The 13,962-nt window shown below is 36.5% G+C and overlaps 1 protein-coding gene across 1 annotated transcript in view; it reads left to right on the top strand.

Annotated features, from left to right (window-relative positions):
- The first annotated feature begins 5,658 nt into the window (after positions 1-5,658).
- Positions 5,659-13,962, top strand: part of LOC134215870 (uncharacterized) — a 48,220-nt gene continuing 39,916 nt past the window's right edge. The window contains exon 1 of the mRNA XM_062694966.1: positions 5,659-6,089. The gene's annotated coding sequence lies outside the window, so the exon portion shown is untranslated. The remainder of the gene's footprint in view (positions 6,090-13,962) is intronic.

Raw genomic sequence — 13,962 nt, 5'->3', positions numbered from 1 at the left:
AGCCGTCACGGGAGACCCAGGTGAACTTGCGAACCGGTCGATGAGGGAAGAGCGATCCCCCGATCATCATGTCGTTATTACCACAGTATTCTGCGAACAGCTTTCCGTTTTCGCTCATTTCTCCAAGACCATGGCGTCCCATAATGCGCTCATGGTTCGAGTTGTTGGATCCGATCTTTGCATTGAAGTCTCCCAAACAGATCTTGATATCACCCTTCGGAATTCTATCTACGACGGCACTGAGTTGGCTGTAGAAACTCTCTTTGTATTGCAGATCGGCAGCATTGGCTGGCGTATAACATTGGATTATAGTAAGGTTTCGGACCTGTGTTCTTAACCTTTTGTCTGTGCTCTGGGGTCAATATGACCCCAGGCCACTTTGAGTGGCTGCCATTTTTTTAGTTTTCAACCGATTATCCTAATTTTTGGTAGTTTGATAAAACTCGCCGAGATCTGTCTCCTAGGTGCAAATTCGCTTGAAAAATCTTGAAAATATGCGCTGCAGTGCACTTTTTCAAAAACTTACGTTGTCTGTGCTCTGGGGTCAAATTGACCCCAAATTGAAATTGCTATAACTTTCTTAATGTTTGACCAATTTTGGATTGATTATAGGTGGGCGGGTACACAGCGGGGAGGGGTTTTCGTAAAAAAGGGTACAAAAACAGTGATTTTTCATGCTTATTTTACTTATATTAGAATATCCTACCCATTTTGAACTGCAAAGGTTATACAGGAAGGCGTGTGCTTTGACATGAGTCATTGATTAGTTTAGAGCTTGATCGCTAGGTGGTGGTATATTTGAATTCATTATTCTAGACTACTCAAATAATTCTGATATATGGAATTTTCCTCATTGTAAATATTCTTATCGCACAAATTTGAGATTTGTAAAGATGACGTCTTTAACAAAGTTCGTCTGGTAGAAATGGTCTAACATGTGACGGAATAAATAATTAGGAAATTTACAAACAGGCGGCGCTAGTGTACTTGCAATATTCTTGCATGTTTGAAATATTGCTTTAGCTTGAGATCCCTCATACCTATACCCAAGTTGTATTCGGCAACATTGTTCAGCATGTTCAGGACTACAAAGCGGTGCTCAATATAATGAGCACTTGTTCCAAGATGCGGCGCTAGTGAGCTGTTATATTTGAGTATATTGTTTCATGTGAGATCTGATGTATTTTGGTTTGTAGCATTTTTGACAAACATGAATGTTTTGGTAGAGTTCATCAAAAGTTTTCTTTGTATTCAACCTGTTCCAGCGATGCTGCAAATAATAGAATGTGTTTACAGAATATGTTTTAGGTCATCCAAGAAAACCCCGGAATTACGGCCTTTGGGTCTACATGCGTAACCAAAGATCAGACAATTTTCCGCCTATTTGTAAAATTCCCAATTATTACTTCCGTCACAAGACAGTCCATTCCCACTAGACGACCTTTGATCAAGACGCTATTTTAACAAATTTGAAACTTTTGCGATAGGAATATTTACACTGAGGAGAATTCTTTATATCGAAATTACTTGAGTAGTCTAAAATAATGAATTCAAATATACCACCACCTGGCGGCCAAGTTCTAAACTTATCAACGCCTCATCCCAAAGCACACACCTTCCTATATAACCTTTTTTAAAAAGGTGCAGTTCAAAATGGGTAGGATTTTCGGATATAACTAATATATTCATAAAAAATCACTGTTTTTGTACCCTTGTTCACTAAAACCACTCCCCGCGATGTACCCGCCCACCAATAATCAATCTTTGGTAACGACCTGAAAGATGATTAAATTATCTTTCGAAACAGCCCCAAAAATCCAAAATCGGTCAAACATTAAGAAAGTTATAGCAATTTCAATTTGGGGTCAATTTGACCCCAGAGCACAGACAACGTAAGTTTTTTTGAGCACAGACAGAAGGTTAATCTAGCAATGTTTATTCTTTCACTTATTGATTCCCACTTCATAAGCGCAGAGTGTGCCTGGGCGCTTAGTAGGAAGCCAACTCCGCGATGCCGGGCAGCGTGTTAACCTCGTGCGTAAAATCAGTCCGTATTCGTTCATTATCGGATTCTTGAACAAATTGATGTTTTGGGAACAGTAGGTTATTGGCCCAAGGTTCCCTATCCACCGGAATGGGGCTGCCATCTTAGGTATATCTTCCGGGGAATAGCATTTCATACTCAGCCGATGGATTCCAGAACAGACGCTGTTGGAGCCGCACCTCTTTGGTGAACAGACGCTCGATCAGTCGGGTCAAATTTGTTCAAAGTCCCACACCATAACTAGGGTAGTGCGCTTTGAGAAGCACACGGTCGCTTTGATGGGTCTGCTTCCGGACACATGCAGCTTTAATAGAAGTTCAACAGAGCCTACTGTCAAACCCCACCACATCCTAGGCTGACCCTACAGGACGCACCCTCTCACTCTAGCTGATGTCAGAAGGACAACAGTGCCCAGGCTACACTACCAGCACATACTACCAGCCAAGTATGCAACCCTTAGCTGGCGGTCAATTGTCATCGGAAGACCCGTGGAAGCGTGAGTATTGGAATTTGTGACGACCAGAGCTATGTTAGGCGCTCCTTTCCGGGTTTTGTAGCCCAGATAGTAAGAATAAAATACCAGAAAAAAACATTTTCTATTCTTTATGCAACCCCAGGCTGGCTCACCTTTGAAAGAAAAAACTTCGTAGATCAAGAAGTTTTATAAACCAAACGGTTCTCTAAATTCATTGAAAATATTATTTTTTGCTCAAATCTAACAATATTTATTGAAAGTAATTCACTAGAGGGCTGCAACTCTGTTGAAATTGCACCGTGCATGATGTTGTCATGTTTTGTATACTATACACCCAGGTTTTTTACACGGTTGGAATTCATTAATTTCTCGGTTAACCTGAATTTTCACAGCTTTTAAATATCACCTGAATTTTCTTTGATTTTTTGTGAATTTTTTCGTGGGGTTAACTCATTGTTTCATTGACGCTGAAGGTCTTAAACGACTAAAACCAAACCGTGTAAAAAAACCTGGGTGTAGTGTATACACAGGAAACATTCAACTACTTAAATCATATAAAAAAAACACGGTGTGCTGTGAAATAAAAATGTCCATCAAAACCAAGTATAGGGCTCGATTCCTGTGGTAATTATGCACCTCTGGACCAATTAAAAAAAAAATGGATTGCGAGTGATTTGACTATGCGTCGAATTTGGGAATCTCGAGCTCGTTAGCCGCTAGGTTGCGAAGGCCGACGGAGGTTCTTCGTAGCTTAGTTGGTTAAAGCACCAGTCTAGCGTACTGTAGGGTCATGGGTTCGAGTCCCATCGAAGTCCCCACTTCCCAAATCAATATCTTCCACATATCGTACATATATTCACATATGAGTTTTCATAACATTGTAAATTAACGTCCAAGTCGGGTGGTTTATGGTGGTTTATTCGAATTATGGGAAATTTACTGCTTTAATATCTTAGTCAATAAAAAAACTAAAAAATTTGCTAACAAAAATTAGATAGATGTCATTTAACATCAACAATTACCAAATATTGCTTGCACCACTATGGGTACACTGTTCCTTTAGTGGAGGTAAAAAATAATTTTGGTTCCTATAGTAGTATCCATTATTGGTTTCTTATGAGACTCGCCACTATTGGTACAGTTGCACCACTATACTGCCGCTAACCGCAAGTCGAGCACATCTGTAGGGGAAGGTGGGTAGACTTGATCCCCGGGGAGACTTGATCACCCCCTGTTTTATCGAGAACTAAAGTAGTTTTGTTCTAGCGTATTTTTAATATAGATCCTCTAAACAAATGACCTTTATGTGGTGAGTTATTTTTTGGATTGACAACCTTATTTATTCTGCAGGGCGATTTGAATGTTTTTACCTTCCCAAAGATTTTTTATTGGCCACGCAAAATTTGAACTACTTTTCATAACAATGACCGAATGCTTTCGTTTTTTCACAGCACAAAGCCATAAATATGCTTAATGATCTGTACTGATAAAAATGTCAAAATTCCATCAAAGTTTTAGGATATTTGGATTTGGAGTTATTGCCTCAATATGGGGACACTTGATCCCCCATTAGTCACCCATACAAAAATTTGGCGAAAAAAATCAAAAAAATTAAACCTCTATTCAGGCTTCTAATTTTTTTTGTAGATTTGACAGATGTGATGAAGTTTTGGCAGGAAAAAATATTTATTGCGTAGATATCATAAAAAGGGGATCAAGTCTCCCCAAATTTTAAAATTGCATGTGCTGTCGAATTCAATAAAAAAAATCGTTCATGTATACGCACAGCAATTTGAAAATTCTGTATATTTTGAAGGAAAAATATTTAAAAAATCGGAGGACACCTTTATAATTTTATCAAAGCAAATTCTTGGAGAGGGATCAATTTCCCCCGAAAATTCAAAAAGTCGATTTTTGACAGCACTCCAAAAAAACGATTGTGTATCAATAACAACAATAATTTAAGGACTGTCATACATCAGTAAAGTTAAATACTATATTTCTTAGAGAGTCTGTGTGGAAATCGCGTATGTTTATTTATTTTTGGCTGTGGTACATCGGAAATCAGAAAAGCGGATCAAGTCTACCCAGTCTCCCCTATATGGACGCCATAGCCAGATGTGCTCGACTTGCGGTTAGCGGCAGTATAGGTGCAAGGGAGTCAATTTTGTTAAGGAAAATCATTGTTTTCAATAGGTTTTCAAGCGAAATCTTAAGATAAGTTGCATTAAACATGATATTTAAAGCACCACGCATGAACTGAAACCATCGTTAAGTGTATAATTAATATAAATCTCATTAAAACCCCACTACCTACACTACTGATGCTACCTCCACTAAGGGTACGGTTACCCTATATGGCTTCAAACCGTCTATGTTCAAAAATAAAGCAGAACCAGAACCATTCAAGAAGTCAACATTCTTAGCTTGAGCAAAACCTTGGGTAGTTAGTATTCTAAACAGATTAAAGTTTGGGTTATATATTTTTTTCATTATTTGAGTTTGATAAAAAGTATTCGAGCATCAGAAGTAAAGATCAAACCTGGAGTCTGGAAGAAATTGGTGAAAAGAAACCGACATGTGATAGGTGCAACTGATCAGAATTCAAAATATTATAGTCAATATCGAAGAAGGACGAAACGACATCTGAAGTCTGCGAATAATGTTTTGGGCTGGTTCCGTATAAGAATTTATAGTCATAAATATAGCTTAGAAAATCGTTATCGATATCGATTTATCAACCGCTCCTGCTCGTAACTCGATAGGTCCAGCTCGCGTAATGTACATCAATTATGCTTCTTTTGGTTGTGCTTTTCGAAGTGAATTCTCTGAAATATTTTGAAGCCGCTTTTCTCTCAGAAGCATAGCATAAACAAGCATGCTGCATATCAGACATCAAAACAAAAGCACAGGAGAAATGTTCTGCTCTCTCGTCACTCTCCTGAGCTGTTTATGCGCGCATCTCACCTGAGCAGAGAAAAATGCGCGCGATATGATCGACCACGTTGCCGTTGGCTGCGTGCCTTGTTTGTTTGTTGTACTCTCGTCTGCTTTTATCACTGCTTGCTCTATGTTGAGCATGTTTTCATACATTTATAATCATTTTATTCCTTCGGTGATTTCAGTTTAGCTTGGATCGTTTAGCTGCGCGGTTGCTTTTCTGCTTTTTGACTTCTTCTAGTTGGTTGCATTTGATCGAGACTCAAGTATCGGGTGCGTGTGGAGCCTGGAAAGGAGCATTAGGAAGTGTCTGGGGCAAACAAACAGATAATTTGAGATAATTCTCTGCGTGTGAAACTAGTTCAGAAGAAATTGGCGGTGCTTAGCACGAGTCCACGGCACTGATTTTTGTTCAACGCTAACGGCCCAAGTGCAGTGGTGAATGCATGTTAGCTGGTGTCCAATTTACGAAATGTGTTGACTGTGCGGAACCGAAGTGGAATCATCAGCCGACTGGTGCTAGTTTCAGTGGATTAGAGCATAGTTGACACTGGGTGAAATTTGCAAAGACTGTTAGAAAATTCTTCGCAGTGCCACACCAAGGATAGATGAGATCTCTCTAACGAAAGTGTAAGTGAAAACCAGATATTCCGTGCCTGTCGATAACAACTTGTCGTCTCAAATAGGCGAAAAACGCGTCTGCAAAAGAAAGTAAAATCTTGTGTGGAATACTTGTCAAACGCACATCCGTATGTTATCTGTTACGATTTTACTCTTACTTTTGCTGCTCGGACCATATGCGACGACGCATCTTGCCAATACTAGCCATGGAGCGCGTGCCAGCGTCATGATCAAGAAGTGACCGTTGCATCGCCTCGGCTGCAGTTTTGCGGAGGAAAAGTTGCACAAGCCCTTGCTCTCGCTGTAACAATTTTCCTTGTAGGCACAGTGGACCTGTTCCTATATTTGGTAAATGTACTTATATTTGAGGCTCCAGCCCAATGGGCTGAATCCTAATAGAAAGCTGTTTCGAATATAAGTCAGTATGTTTGTGTACCGTCAACTGGGGGGAAGATGATCATTTTTAAGACAAAACATGCAATAACAATGTGTGTTTACATTTTAAATCGAAACAAATATTTTCAAAACATGTACTGCTATACCTTGCAATAATCAACAACTTTAGTTTTCTGAAATGCGTTCGCATTTATTAAAATAAATTAAATTATCACACATTTTTTGAGTAATCTGGTTTGGGGTGAAGTTGATCAAGACAGCTCTACTAAAATCATTATGACCTAGTAATCAAAATACACTAGGTTATTTGTATGAATGTTGAATTTACTACGTAAAGAAGTCTACGAAGTCAATATTTGAAACGGAAATAGCGTCATTTATGACTATCTCTCTCTTTCTTCCACAAAATACATTTTTATGATTATAATCGAAAAACTCGGATTTCTACCTAGCGGTAACATTACTTGAACGCAGAATATTGTTGATTACCGTTTCATAAAAAAATTTGGCACTTTTGACTGACACATCAAATGATCATCTTCACCTCAATGATCATCTTCCCCCCAGTTGACGGTACCATATATTGTGTGTTCAAGATATCGATGGTTAATGACTATGTCATCAACCCTACAAAGGCGAAAACTTCAAAACAAGAATATCAAGAAAAGCACGACTTCTTACTTTAGTTAGAGTATCATTGAAGGGTACATCAGTAGCGGATATTAAAGTGAATGATGCCGCTTCTGATGTGGAGATGCGGTTGAAGGAGGAATCGTTCAGATAGTCGGTTTGTAAAAGAAACGTCATTCAAATGGAAGAGACATTGTTTTTCTTTTTGCTTCATTGGTGGTGAGGATTGAATGTTTTGAATGATTTTATTGTTAAATAGCATTTTGGATCTAGAGTAAAAAGCTGCACAATAAAAATGGAATGTCGGAAAGATGGTTAATAATGGCTTAAGATGTTTAACTAGGCTCAAGCTTATGTTAACATTTTGATGCACATTCTATTACGCATTCTAATTCTACTATGGATGCTTAGAGAGCAACATTTTTTGTTCTTTGTATTCCTCATTTTTTCTCAAGTACACTGAGTGCATGTAAAAGCTATAATGTTGTCTTAATATTTTTTATTGAAGACTTATCTCGATGAATTGATTTTATGTCTCTATGTGCGCAAGAATGTATATACTAGAAGTTGAATGGTCATGAATAGGGTAACCGGCGGTAATATTGGCCCTGGATGTAACATTGGCTCATCACTCAAATAAATCAATATTTCAGCAATAATACGTCGATTTGTAGGAAGATATTAACCACTGCTTCCTTAAGAAAGTGTATCGAACATATTTCTGTTTCATTACGCTAGATTTATACGCTTCTTCAACTATTAAAAGCAATAAACTTGCATGAAAAATCACTTTGACTCGGTTTTTTAGCAGCCATGTTTCATTGACTTATGCAGGCAGGCTGTGCAAGAGTTTTTTTTTCTTTTGCCCAATAAAAGATTTGAATGGACATACCTGATTTCGCACATCAGATGAATGGATAACAACCACACTATGTATCAATTTTATGTCACAATTTGCATTAGTATAGCGACATAATTAACCAAAACTTTTTTGGAGAATACTGGGGACACCCGTAGCTAAATGGTGGCATGCGCTTTCGATTTGTAGCACTACGTTAGTATAGGTGAAACTATAAAATCAAAACATTCATACCAATAACCCGTACTGGAGAAAATAACTGAAAGCTGCAAATAGAATATCCGATGCTTGCGATTAGGTTGCTGAGAATCTTTGAAAAACAGGTTAATCCACTCAGCGGTTTCAGTTTCATTCGCAAATTACATAACGCTAAACTTGACCATTGATATATTGGCAACTGCCTCCTATTATTGCGGTAGTTTGATGTGATAAAATGATGTGATAAAAAACAAAACAACATAAGTTAAGCATAATTGACATAATATTTACAAAACTAGAGTTAAAGAGCACCCTATTCGACTACTACAATGTAAAAAATAATAAACAGTTCATTTTTAAAGAATGTTTGAAATCAGTTTTGGTTTGACATGGTGCTTAACTCCTCCAGAATAGGTCGTTTTACCCTAGTGTATGAATATTTAGTTTTATCATCATTCGCACCAATCGTACAAACATTTTCTCATATAATAATCAAAAGATACAATGGAACGTATGTATGTTTTATTAGATAAACTTTTCATGTGAATAATTTCAATTCCAATTACTTGACAAATACCTTCATCATAATTTAAATCTATTATTGCTTGCAAAAAGTATTTTGATCTGTAACATGATACCGAAAAAGTATTCTTTCAACTCGGAAAGTTGAAACACGTGAGAATTTTACTATAGAGAGGAGTGGAATCAAACGCACATATCAATCAATCATTGTATTTAAGAATGATGGTGTAATAAAATCGGATAGTATGCAGAGTTCTAACTGTTTATGCAAAATACCAAGCAAGTAATTGCCTAGACTAAGTTTTATAATTGGCCTTTTTTAGTAGTGCGTTAAGCATCATGCCCACCTATAGCATTGTTTACGTCTACAGGAAAATTTCCAAATGCATTTATAAGGCATTTGGCTTCAAAAATAAAAAAAGTCTAAAGTCAAAAGTCCTAAGTCCCAAAAAGTCTTTTGTTTTGGATTTTTTTTCGGGATAACCAGATCTCGACGTTTCATGTATTCTACGACATTTTGCATCAAAAACAAAAAATTCAATTTCGAGTCTAAGTTCAAGTTTTTTTTTTAAATTTGTTTTCGTGGTAACACCAGATCTCGACGTTTCATGCATTTCTAAGACATTTGGCATCAAAAATGAAAATTTGAAGTCAATTGCTGAAATTTTGCATAGGGACTATTTTCGAGAACATGAAACTTTTGAGCACTACCCGTTTTTGAGGTTCGAAAAGTCGATTTTCATTGGCACCCTAATAAATATGCTCTATATTTTTTGCCGATTAAAAGTTATAATCGTTTTTCTGTCAAAATTACGTTTTTTCAAAAGTTGATATCTCCGATTAGGGCAAATCAAAAAAATATGTCTACATGGCATTTAAAAGAGCTACTAATATTATTCAATATGTCAGAAAATTAGAGATATGTTATTTTATTATCTCAATTTTTACCAATGTCATATTTTTTCAAATAAATTGATATAACTCAGCAACGAAAAAAGATACTGAAAATTTTCTTATATCAAAACACGCGTTCTGAAAAGCTTCAAAAGTCTTCAGAAGGCGAAAAATTCGTGAAAAGTAAAAAATAAAACGCCCAGATAAAAAATATACTGGATTCTGTTTTTACACGATTTACTTTTTCTCAATTTTGCACTTATCCCAAATGATCAAAATTACAAGCGAAAAAAATCGGGTAAAAGCAGAATCCTGTGTTTTGCTTTTTGAGGGATACTTTACATAATCCTAATCAGTAAAATTGCTCTAAATAAGGGAGCTTATAAGAGCTAAACAAAAGCTACAGAAAAATATGTTTATAGCAAAGTTGATTAGAAAAAGCTGCGCAACAATTTTATAGAACATTTTATGTCAATATTCCGCAAAACAATAAAAAAATTTTTTTCACAATTTTATAAAATGGGTCACGCTATTTTTCGATAATTAGGGCCCAAGTATCCAGAACAACTTTGCTAAACAATTTTTTTTGAATGTACATATAGTTTTAGCCGAAAAAGCATCTTTTCTCGTTAATCATGCAATAGGATGATAATGATAAAACTTGTAAAAAGTGTTAAAACCGTAGATTTTTTATTTTTCACTAGCAGACCCGACGAACTTCGTTTCACCTAATATTGATTTATTCTCTGCTTAGTTCTCGAGTTATGTAGAAATTTCTGTTTCATTTGTATTGTAGCCCCCCTTTCCAAAAGAGGGAGGGGTCTCGAACTATCTTAAGAACCTTCCCCGGCCCTAAATCCCTCTGCATACAAAGTTTCACTCCGATCGCTTTAGTAGTTTCGGAGTCTATAAGGTTCAGACAGACAGAAATTCATTTTTATGTATATAGGTTTTTCACAAATGTCACCATCTGAAGACGTTTGGAGCTTTTCAAGGCGCGTGTTTTGCTATAAGAACATCTTTTGTTTCTATTTTCGTTGTCGAGTTATATCAATTTACTTGAAAAAAAAAGCATTTCATGAAAGTGAAATTGATAAAACTTGAGATTAAAAATAACATATCTCCGATTTTTCGACATAATAAAGAATATGAGTTGCTCTTTTAAATGCCGTGTAAACATATTTTTTAGTTTGCTCCAATGCACAATAGGACAGCCCCATATAAAGGAGTGGCCAAAACTACCAAAAGGCCAATTTTCGATTTGAGCGAGTAAAATGTATGAATACACAGCTTATAACCTATATTTTTATAATCAGGACGGTTTTTATTTTTTAGATTTTTTAGGGGGGGGGGGGGTGCCGTTTAAACTGACCCCTCCTGGGAAAGATATTTTTACGTTTTTTGGGAAGCTTTTGCCATATTTTCGTCTCAAAAGTAACATATTTATATATCGTTACAAAGCTCTTAAACAGATCTATGCAATAGGCTTGATAATGTAATAATAGCTCCATCCAGAATTTAGTTTTAAGTAGTTTTGTAAAAGCATATTTTACGCAGTTTTTAACGAACAAAACAGTTTGGTACCCCGCAATACCCCGCAGTAAAACATTATGCACTATACTATTGAACGCTTAAGCTTTGAGGACCGTGAATAAAATTCTGCCCAAATTCACAACTTTGTAAGATACATGATTTTTTAAAAATGCCTATTTTTGCCTTTCTCGTGTACTAAGTATACGTAGAAGTTATATGATTGCTCCAAAAGCATTAAAAAGAACGCCTAAACACTCATAGTGTTGTATACCGATCGACTCAGTTCGACGAATTGAGGTGATGTCTGTGTGTACGTGTATGTTAATGGCTGTATGTGTGAGCAAAATTATCTTAACTATTTTTTAGGCACTTACACTCAACCGATTTACTCGCAACGAGATTCATTCGTCAGAGAACGTTTTTCCATTGCTCCCTATTAGAAATAGGCTGGATCGGACTATGGGCTCAAAAGTTATGGCCAAAATACATTTTCTTATAATGTACGAGAAAGACAACATTACCGCTAGGGGTGTTTTGATAAACTTCTTTTTCAATTTTCATCTGAGTTACTCAATAATGCCACTTCAATTGAAAATGGTGACGAATACAATTTACATAACATTTGAAGGGGAGGGTTATGTCTTAACGTTGCGCCTAATTCAAGAAAGATCAACTAACACATAAAAAGCGTCACGCAGTAGAAGGGAAGGGGTTCAAAATTTACAATTTTGACATTACTACATAATAGAAGCGAATTATAGATTTAACCATAACGTGTCATAAAGTGGTGGATTAGTAGTGTGTTAAATAACTCCTTGTCACAATACGTTTTTATATTTATGAAAGAAATCTTATGGAAATATGAAATAAATTATATTCTATTTCGTTGATGTCACAATATGACGCTAATTGAATCTGTTCTACTCTCCTTTGCTGGTTTAATAAGTTTTATTCAGTGAATTTTCAACACCAGAAGCTAATAGTGCTTTTTTGATCATTTTAGGAAAACTGTGTTGCGTCCATTTGTCTGTGACACGAATATACAGTAAAACCCTTTATATGACCAGTAGTATTTTATCCAGCATCAAGCGGGCTTATTGCAAGCCAAAAAAGTGACAAAATTTCGTTGGTTTTGTAGAATATGACTAAAATCGATACTATGTCAAAAATTGGTCCCATACCCCATTAAAGGTTCGAAAAAAATATTTTTCGTTTCTATCTATGTTTTTATGATTAATACCACCATTTATTGCAGGATTCATTATTTTGGCCAAAAATACCTCCTTTTTTCCTATTGTGCAATGGGAGATATCGACTTTTGAAAAAAAAAACCTAATTTTGACAGAAACGATTGGAGATTCTTCTTCTTCTTCTTCTTCTTTTTCTCCATGGCTCTACATTCCAACTGGAACTTGGCCTAGCTTTTCAATTTAGTATTCAATTAACATTGCCTCAGTCATTTATTGAAAGCGTTTCTATGCCCGCCATTGCATGAGTATTTATCTTGTGTGGCAAGTACAATGGTTACACTATGCCCAGGGTGTCGAGAATGTCCTAGACCGGGCCGAGAATCGAACTCGCCATCTCCGGATTGGAAATCCTACGCCTTTGCTCACACGGCTACTGGAGACCCCCACGATTACAGATATGTTCCGTTCTTATCAACACGTATCGTGAGTTTCAGTTGATTAAATTGAAATAATTTTCTTTGGCGATTTTTTTTAGCTAAAATTTTAGTAAAAATAATATATTGCTGGGAAAATATAAGATTTTCAGGTTCTAACATTTTTAAATGCTAAGGGACTGTCCATAAAACACGTAAACATGCTAATGGGAGGCAAGGTTAGTGAAAAGACATTGGTAATGTATATTTATCATCAATGGTGACTGGCGAAGGTTCCTGGCAAGTAAGGAGTGCATCAAGGGATTGTCCATAAATTATGTTACGCAAAAAGTAACCATTTTCAATCCCTCCTCCATTCATTGTCCCACGAGTAGTCACACCTTTAGAAACTCTCTCCCGTCCACTATAAGCGTGACGTAATTTATGGACGTTCCCTAGGATAAGGTGGCATCCGTTGAGAACATAATAATAAATAAATTTGATTTCCTTAATCTTCGGGACGGATGGGTCATATATGCCCAGCGTTTTAGATTGGCTGTGAAAAATCACAGAAGAGAGCTTGGTCCCCAGCTTCTTTAGCAAAAAACATTCATCAGGATGTCGGCTACTCAGGAAAAATATGGGAAGTCAATTTTGACTACACGCTGAGGACCTAGATATCCAAAACCTTGGGAAGATTTTGCTTCTGACAGCATGCAGATGAATCTGAAATATTTGGATTCTATACCACATTGTTAAATAAATCTAAACACTCAATCAAGTTTAGTTATCTTGATCGTTGAGACAGGGATCAGTTTTCTGGAACATGAGATGCTCAAGTTACTCCAAAACGTTCCAAAATCAACCAAGGCTTATGCAATGTTTTTATCATCGGCATATACCCAATCCAGTCCAATAGACACATGCGCATCATGTAAATCCAATTTTCTCAAATACAGGTACTTCAAAATGTTTGCAATGCAAACTCAATTTTCTTGAATTATAGATGTTCAAGGTACTGGAAAACATTCTCGAGTACAGCTCAAAGTATCTACATACCAGGTCAATCAATCAAGTTTTTTGCAATGTTCTTATCATTGGTATATACTTAACATATCCAATAGGAATAATGTAAACCCAATTTTCTGTAATACAAGGTGTTCATGGTACTCCTAAACGGTTTCGAGTTCAGTTCAAAGTATCTGCTAGGTCTATCATGACTTCTGCAATGTCCGCATCGTCTGTAC

This window comes from Armigeres subalbatus, chromosome 2 (genome assembly GCF_024139115.2).
Source record: "Armigeres subalbatus isolate Guangzhou_Male chromosome 2, GZ_Asu_2, whole genome shotgun sequence".
Classification (NCBI taxonomy): domain Eukaryota; kingdom Metazoa; phylum Arthropoda; class Insecta; order Diptera; family Culicidae; genus Armigeres; species Armigeres subalbatus.
The sequence above is the reverse complement of the archived record's forward strand: the minus strand, read 5'-3'. Positions and strand labels throughout refer to the sequence as shown.